Source organism: Myodes glareolus, chromosome 3 (assembly GCF_982192425.1).
Source record: "Myodes glareolus chromosome 3, mMyoGla1.1, whole genome shotgun sequence".
Taxonomy (NCBI): domain Eukaryota; kingdom Metazoa; phylum Chordata; class Mammalia; order Rodentia; family Cricetidae; genus Myodes; species Myodes glareolus.
Window position 1 is genome coordinate 96662655 of NC_142028.1, and position 8006 is coordinate 96670660.

At 49.4% G+C, this 8006-nt stretch overlaps 1 long non-coding RNA gene across 1 annotated transcript; it reads left to right on the top strand.

Moving 5' to 3' along the window:
• The first annotated feature begins 1625 nt into the window (after positions 1 to 1625).
• On the top strand, positions 1626 to 3928 carry LOC146895089 (uncharacterized). Its single transcript, XR_015000839.2, has 2 exons — positions 1626 to 2331; positions 2622 to 3928. It is a non-coding gene; the product is annotated as an uncharacterized LOC146895089 (long non-coding RNA).
• Positions 3929 to 8006: the final 4078 nt, after the last annotated feature.

Here is an 8006-nt window from a genome sequence, read left to right on the forward strand (position 1 = left end):
GTTTTCAAAACAATTATATGAGGTAAGTGTTGCCAACCCCCAATTTAATGATGCAGAAACCAAGACTGAGGGAGATCCAGTAATGTTCTCAAGACCATAGAGCTGGTGACTGTCCTATAGAGGTTGAAGAGCAGGCAGGCCCTTCCTTACCCCCTGAGACTGGCCATGAGACTCGGACTCTGAGCTATGCTGTATTTAGCTAGCACAGAGCAGGGACCTGAACCATGAGACTGAGATACGTGTGCGTGTGCGCGCGCGTACACACACACACACACACACACACACACACACACACACACACAGGACTTAGAGGGGGAATCAGGCAGATTCCCACAGAGGGAACTTTCTGGAGAGGGCCTGTTGCCCACAAGCTAAACTCACAGCACTTAGCCGCAGCTGCTCTAGTTGCTCAATGCCCGTCTCTCCTGCCTTCCAAAGTACCTGGGAAGAGAGTCTGAAATCTCCGCTTCTCTCAGCAGATAAGGCCAGGCCTGGGTTGGGACAGCTCCACAGGGCATCGGGTATATTTATGGAGTGGAGGGAAATGGAGAAACTGCCAGGATTTTCTTTGTATCGCCTATTTTCAGCTAAAATAATTCTGAGTTTTACAGTCTTCTTCATTACTGTTTTAATAAGCCTGCATATTTGTGACTTGAGGACTAGACACAGGAGGATCAGCCGGTGGCTTACAGGACGGGCCAGTCCTCATTTGACACACGCGCCGGAGCTTGGAGGGTCCATTCTGGCTCGGGTCCATTCTGGCTCTCGTCCATCTCTTAATCATCGTGTGCCAATTTTACCCCTACTCCCTACCACAGGTTAGTTAGTACTTTTGCAACATCATTGATAACGCACAGGGTGGAAGAACGGCTTGAGCGCTATAATCATACACACTGAGTTAGAATGTCTCACTCTGGCATTTGGGGGACCCGTAGGAACTTGGTAGCAGTGCAGGAGCTGGAGTCATGGAGACAGACTCTGGCTCTACCTCCTGCCTGGCTGGCACAGAGGGCTAGACCTGTGGGGACCTGCCGCTGAAAAGCCCAGACTTTGTTTACAGAGGGAGCCAGGGTGGAAACTGGCCTTGTATGGATGAAACGCTGGAGGGCCACTGGGGGAGGCAAAGAGAAACAGCCTGATAAGAATCTGCGAGTAAGTACGTGAAAGAATGCACTGAAACTCCCTCCCAGGATCACAGAAACCCGACCGAAATTCGACCTTAGGGACCCGCCCGCGTGCCCCATCCTGCTGGCTAGACAAGCAACCCGAGGCTAAAATGGCTCTTGAATTGTCTCCAGGCCAAGCCACCTGCTTCCCGTAACTTTCTGTCTGTGTGCTCTGCCTGTGGGCATGACCGTAGGGCAGGGGGTGCAAGCCTGTTAAAAGGGAACCTCGCTTTATTGAGCACCTACTAGTACTGCTTCAGTTGCTATGCTGTTATCTCATTCATTGCTTCATTCCGGTTTTTCATCTGGAAAAGCGCAGTGCCAGACAGGCTAAATCACTTGCCCAAGAATACGAAAATCAGGTAGATGGAGTAGCTTGGGTCCAAATTACTGTCTCCACCTTTTCCCACCCAATGGCGCTGCCCAGAGAGGCGCCAGAGCCAACATACGTGGTGGCTGTGTCCCTGGGCATCACCGCCACCCCCCACACATACACCCACACACGCCCCGCCGCAGGGTCATTCACCTGCGGGTCCACTGTAGCACAACTTACTGGCCCCACCCGCTAGGCCGATTTAGCAACCGGAAGTTGCGCGCCCAGTGACTGCTGACCCAGAGACGTTGGTCCTGTCCTACCCCTGGCAAACGTCGTTCAGAAGGACTTAACAGGTGCACCCCCCGGGCGCAATTCTCTGGTCTCCGCCCGGATCGCTACCCTGCATCCGGTTCGGAAGCAATGGAAACTGGTCCTGCCACAGAGTTCCGGGTAGGGCTCTGCCCACGCCCACCCCACTGCTGCCTCAAACAGGTTTCTTCACTTTCCCTGTGCCGACTCTTGCCCCAGGCGGGAAAAGGAAGCTGATTACTCAAGGAGCCTGAGTTCTGGTTCCCAAGAGAACTAGCCACGAGCTAATCGGCCAGCTGGACCTTAATGAAGCCATGGCAGGTCCTAGGGCTATAGCTCCTAGGGCCACCCAGCAAATATTTGAGGATCCTCAGGCGACTTCCATGCTCCGTCTTGAAGCATGCTCAACTTGAATTCCCAGGAAGAAAGTTGACAGGATGTAAGGGGCCGCAGCAGCCAATGAGATCCACCAGGGTGTAAAGTACGCCAGAGGCCAACATTGACTTACCAAGCCAACATGCTTACTGGACCACTATCTAGGTAGGCACCAGAGATACCAGCTTGACCCAAACAGAGCCTTGCCTTCAGAAGTCCCATCCTAACGAGCACAAGGTTTCAAGTCGTTTCGAAAGAAAGTGATATACACAGACACAGTACCCAGGCCCCCCGGATTTGAGTTACAGCTACTACTTAGTAGGTTTACAGTGCCTAAAACTAGCAGAGATGTCTGTGACACATCAAATCCACTGTAGCATCTACCATGACAATGTGGTTAGTGGGTGGAAAACTGGTTCAGAGAAATGTAATGCTTTGTCCAATATTCTATCCAGGTTTCCACCTTAGAAGACCAGCTTCCACCAGGGAGTTGCTTGACCACAGCTCGGACACCAGCGCTCCCAGCTCTACACTCCTCAAGGCGCGCAGAGACCCTCTGGTGAGATGAAAGGGCACGCCGCAACTTCTAAGTGTCCTCAGTGCGTGACCAGACGCCAACCAACACTGGTATTATTCCCTGGCCACTCCTTTCCCCTCGAGTCCCAGCATCTGCACCTGCTCCAGCCTGGGAAAGAACATGGCATGGGAGGCCACCCCTGTTCCTGGGAGTGACCCTCTTGAGAACCAGGCATGTAGGGACAGATCCTGTCATCCGCGGATGCCTCACCAAACAAAACAGTTTGGCAATTACGCGTACCCTTTTCCGAAGCTCCTGCAATCGTCCTGGACTCCAAGGAACTGCTACCCACTCTCTGCCTAAAGGGACTGGCATTGGTGTGTTTACCTAACCACTATTTTAGCTCCTGTGGCATGCCTGTCATTGTACTCGGAGCTACTGATACTCTCCCAGAGCCTTGGAAAGTCTTCCGCCACCTGGGATGAAGAGAGTCCCTGGAATACAGTTAGAGTCACCTAGAAGTCCACAGGGGCAGGCCCTACTACACGGTAACTGCTGTGCAGGGGTGCGCGGACGCATGCTGTCCTCAGCAAATGTGGGTTATGTTGGTTAGTTTTCACCCACTTGACACGACAGTCACCTAGGAAGAGAAACCTCTGTTGAGGAGTAGGCTTCGTCAGACTGGTCTGTGGGCTTTGTCTGTGAGGACATGGCCTTGTTTTTGATTAATATGGAAGAGCCCATCCCATCATGGGTAGCACCATCCCTGGTCAGGTGGGCCAGGGTTATAACAAAATGGAACGGAGTCACCAGAGGAAGCAAGCCAAGAAGTGTTCCTTCATGGTCTCTGCTTCAGTTCCTCCCTTGAGTTCCAGCCCTGACTTCCCTGGATACAGGACTATAACCTCTAAGTCAGTGGTTCTCAACCTTCCTAACGCTGTGACCCTTTAATACAGTTCCTCATATTGTAGTGACCCCCAGCTATAAAGTTATTTGTGTTGTTACTTCATAACTGTAATGTTCTGTTGTGAATCATAATGTAAATAACTGCATTTAAGAGTGGTCTTAGGCAACCCCTGTGAAAGGGTCGTTCAACCCACTGAAGGGTCACAACCCACAGGTTGAGAACGACTCCTACAATAGATCTCCTCCCTGTTGCTTTTGATCACCGTGTTTATTATAGTAACTAGGACATGTGTCTGATGCTGGAGACCTAAATATCAAATAAACTATTTATGTCCTACCGATTGCTTCAGGTCCTCTGATTAGACAAAAGGACCATGGTTTTAAGAGTCAAAAGAGACAATTCAGGGAGAAAAAAAGAAAGGAAGAAAAGAAGGAGAGAGAGAGAGGGAGGGAGGAAAAAGAGGGAGAGAGAGAGAGAGAAAGTAAGAGTGAGCCTCTCTTCTCCAATTCCCAGTCTTCTGTATGGAGGGAGATCCAGCTCCCAGAGAGTCTGGAGCCAACCCCCAGCTACTCCTTTTGCCTCCGTGCGGTCCTGAGTTGGGCCCTAACCCTAAACCATAAATACATTCTCCTCCCATTCCCACAGCAGCTACCTGGGCTCTGAGCACAAGGAAGGAGGAAGACAGTGACTGTTGCCAGATGGTTGAAGAGAAAAAGGCTGAGAGAAGCAGAATGGAGCAATCTGCCATGGTCACACAGATAGATACCTCTTTCCATCCCAGGGTAGATACCTGAGGGCTCTAAACCAGTACCAGCTTCCACCCTCTCCTTTTACACAGACTCGTAAGGACTTGTGGGTAGACCTGTGCGGCCGAGCTTCTAGGATTCACTCCCTGCCTCCTCCGCCACTGCTCACAGGCTCACGACTGTCCTCACAGCGCACACAGGCAGGCTTCCTTTGCAGTTGTTCATCCTGGTGCGCTCCTGTGTCTTGCACGCTTTTCTGTACGTAAAGGTTAGACTCTTTAAAAACGAATCACAAATAGGATCTGGAAATCGCCGTTCTCCACAGGATTTCTCCACTTTTTATTTTAACATGCAGACCCTGCACCATCTCTTCCCTAGGTCTTCCTGTGGCTCCCCAGTGTCACCCGGATAGAGCCTCTTTCGGCAGGTCCCTTTTCCATGTCTATGTTTGGGATCCACAGGGCCAGGTTCATTACCCTCTGTTCCTTCCTCCTTCATAGGACCCTTCTGCCTTTCAGCCTAGCTGGTTCCCGTTCTCTGAGTCTTGAGGCCTCGGCTGAGACAACACCCCTCTGAGAAGCACTCTCTGGCCACCTCCCCTACAGCCTGCTCTCCTTACTTCTCTTCCAGGGTAGCAGCCCCACCTGTTCATCTCTCAGGAACTTCAGGACCTACCCCCACCACGGCCCTTCACTGTTACACTGGCACACCTCTTTTTCTGTTCCTCTCATGGGCCCACGGATTCTTTGAAGGCAGGGACTGCATTTTCTCATTTCTGCTTCCCAGCAGGGGCTCTGCGGATGTATCCTGACCCAAACTTAGTGAATAATCTCTTTACCCAGGGCCATAAGAATTTGCCTTACTCTTGCCTGGAACACTGATTGCCAAGCTGTGTCTGTCCCATTCTCGAATTAAAAAGTTCCTGGAAGGCACTGTGATAAGTTAAATTGTGTCTCTAAACAGTATGACCAGGTCCTAAGCTCCAGCCCTTATAAAGGGGACCTAATTTGGAAGCAGGGTCCTTGCAGAAAGAAGTAATTAAAGATTTTAAGATGTGATCATTTGGGCTCAAGGTGAACTTTTTATTCACTGATGCATTCTTATTAGAGGAGTGAGAGGTAGGTTTGGGATGCAGAGAGATGCAGTGAAGGCAGTTTGGAGTTATGCTGCTTTAAGTCAAGCAATCCCCAAAAGAGGGGGACCCCAAGGGAAAACAGCCCTTCTAAGACCGTAGTTTCAGATGTTCTAGCATCTAGAATGGTGCCAAAATGAAAACAATGCATTTCTGATATTTAAGCTACCACACTTATAGTCATTTGTTATAGGAGCCACAGGACAAACTGTTGTTGATGGTCTTGCCCCTGCACCTATTTTGCACACAGTGAGACTTCCACAGAAGGCCCTGCCAGTAGCCATCTGCTCAGCAGCTCATGTAAGGCCTGGAACTGCCTGTGGCATCCTGTAGTCCCCTCCCTACCACTTCATAAGGGGTCGCACACATTCAAAGCACAGTATGTATTTAGTTAGCTCCTACTATGTGCCATGGTCTGCAGAAGGCACACACAACCTGTGTTTGTAAATTCATATGCTGAGAGAGAGAGAGAGAGAGAGAGAGAGAGAGAGATAAAAAGAAGTGAATCACACTGGCTTATTAGCATGTATGAGACTGTGGCATCAACCCCCACCACTGAAAAAAAAAAAAGAAAAAGTAAACAACGAATAAATGCATGCTGTAGCACACAGCAGTGAGAAGAAAGACAGCAACATGGAGGGACTAGGCGGGACTGCGGTGGCATCTCCCATAATCGTGGAGGAGGGTTTTCTGAGGAGGCCGCCTGTGAGCTAAGGCTTGAGGAAGTCAGAGCGCCAGTCAACAGAGTCTCCGAAGGAAGAAGGAACTACAGGTGCAAAGCTCCATACCAGGAATGGACTGCACACTTCCTGTCACAGCTGGAGCCCTCGGCGTGGGGGCATCCAGAGTGAGCCCACAGCTGGGCATGGTGTTCGTAGCGCAGATGGGAATCTGCATCCAGGTTCCTGTGTCTTATTGCATGGGACACATGAATAGAAACAGAAATAGAATGGTCTAGTAAGAAAAGGAGAGGAGAGGGAGAGGGGGTTGGCTAGAGAGCTGGGCCATGAGCAGTACCTACCTGGTCCATGTTAGTATACTAGGCCCATGCAAACATATTTCTTGAGCCTGCTCCATTTGTCGTCTGAAGTCCAGGTAGAGAAGGGTGTTCAGTTCTTCTGTTGACCAGCTTCTTTCACGTGTTAATTCTGATGTTGCCTTTTCAGTCTCTACTGTTATGCCCTCTGAAGGCCAGAGAATTTTCCAGAACACTCAGGTAGCCAACAGGCAAGTGTTGAGGTGGCAGCCTATGCCAGAAACGGCCCAAGGTGACAAGATCTGCCCAGGGTTGTGGAAGAGGGACCGAGAGAAGCAAGACCAGTGAGAAAGCATCCAGGGGCAGGTGTTGGTCCAGACGGGAGAACTCAGTCACAGCAGAGCTAACCAAGAGGGGAAGACGGGAAAGTGTGGGACAGGAAAGAAAGAACTGGAAAAGGGGGAAACGGCAGGTGAGAGCAAAGGATGTATTCGGAAAGTAGAAATTCAATCAGCTATTTTTGAATGAAATACTCTAGGACAGAGACTAGACCTTGGGAGAAGCAAGCTGGGCCAGCCACCTCCTCTGTGCCGTCATTCAAGCCCTCGTATGTGCTACTTTATCACACAGCAAGCATTTCAAGGAAGCATAACAAAGCTCTATGTTATAGGAATGAAAACTGAGGCCCAGGAATATTAATTTCTCCAGAGTTGCACAGCCAACGGGGGAACACTAGATTAAGAATGGAAATATTATGTTGAGTCCAAAGGCAGCTCAGCTCAAACCTCGTTCTGGCTGAGGACAGAGCAGTATGTAAACATAGCTCCTGCCTTCAGAGACCTCCTAGCCTGTAGGAATACCATCAGGTCAGAACTGTTATTATCACTATTTTTAGAAATGAGAAGAATCAATGCCCAGAGAGATTAAATGACTTGTCTAGGGCATAGCAGTTAATAAAAGGTGACGCCAAGATTCAAACCGTAGTCTATCTCTAAATATCTTGACCTCCCTATATCGTTACGTAATGTACTTGTTCTAAGAGCTAGCGGAATATTCCTTAAACCTCATTCACGGAAAGGTGGTACATTCATTAGTCTATCGTAAACTGGGTTGAAGCGAGTCAATTTGAAGGAGGACTCACAGTTTTAGAGGCTTTGGTCTGGGATGTGGCTTTCAGGGATCATTCAAATCCAAGCCCTGGCAGGAGTTACAATAGAAGCCAGGTCATTTACCCACTCTAAGACTTTTGGAAGAACACACACACACACATACACACACACACAGAGAATAAACTCGTTGACATATATACCCACACATATGATATGGGCACACCCATAAAGTACACAAACGCACAGCATTCCAAAGCCAATGACTTCCCAAATTATCCTCTGCTTTCTGTGGACGTTAAGTCACTTACTCAATTAGGACGAATTACCAAAGACACCTGTCTCCTCTCAACAAGTATGCAGAACTCGTCTTCAAATTACCTAACATATCAACTGGAAAGCATTCCGACTTACGTCTAACTTAATTTGTGTTTAGTACACTTACAAGTAACTTCC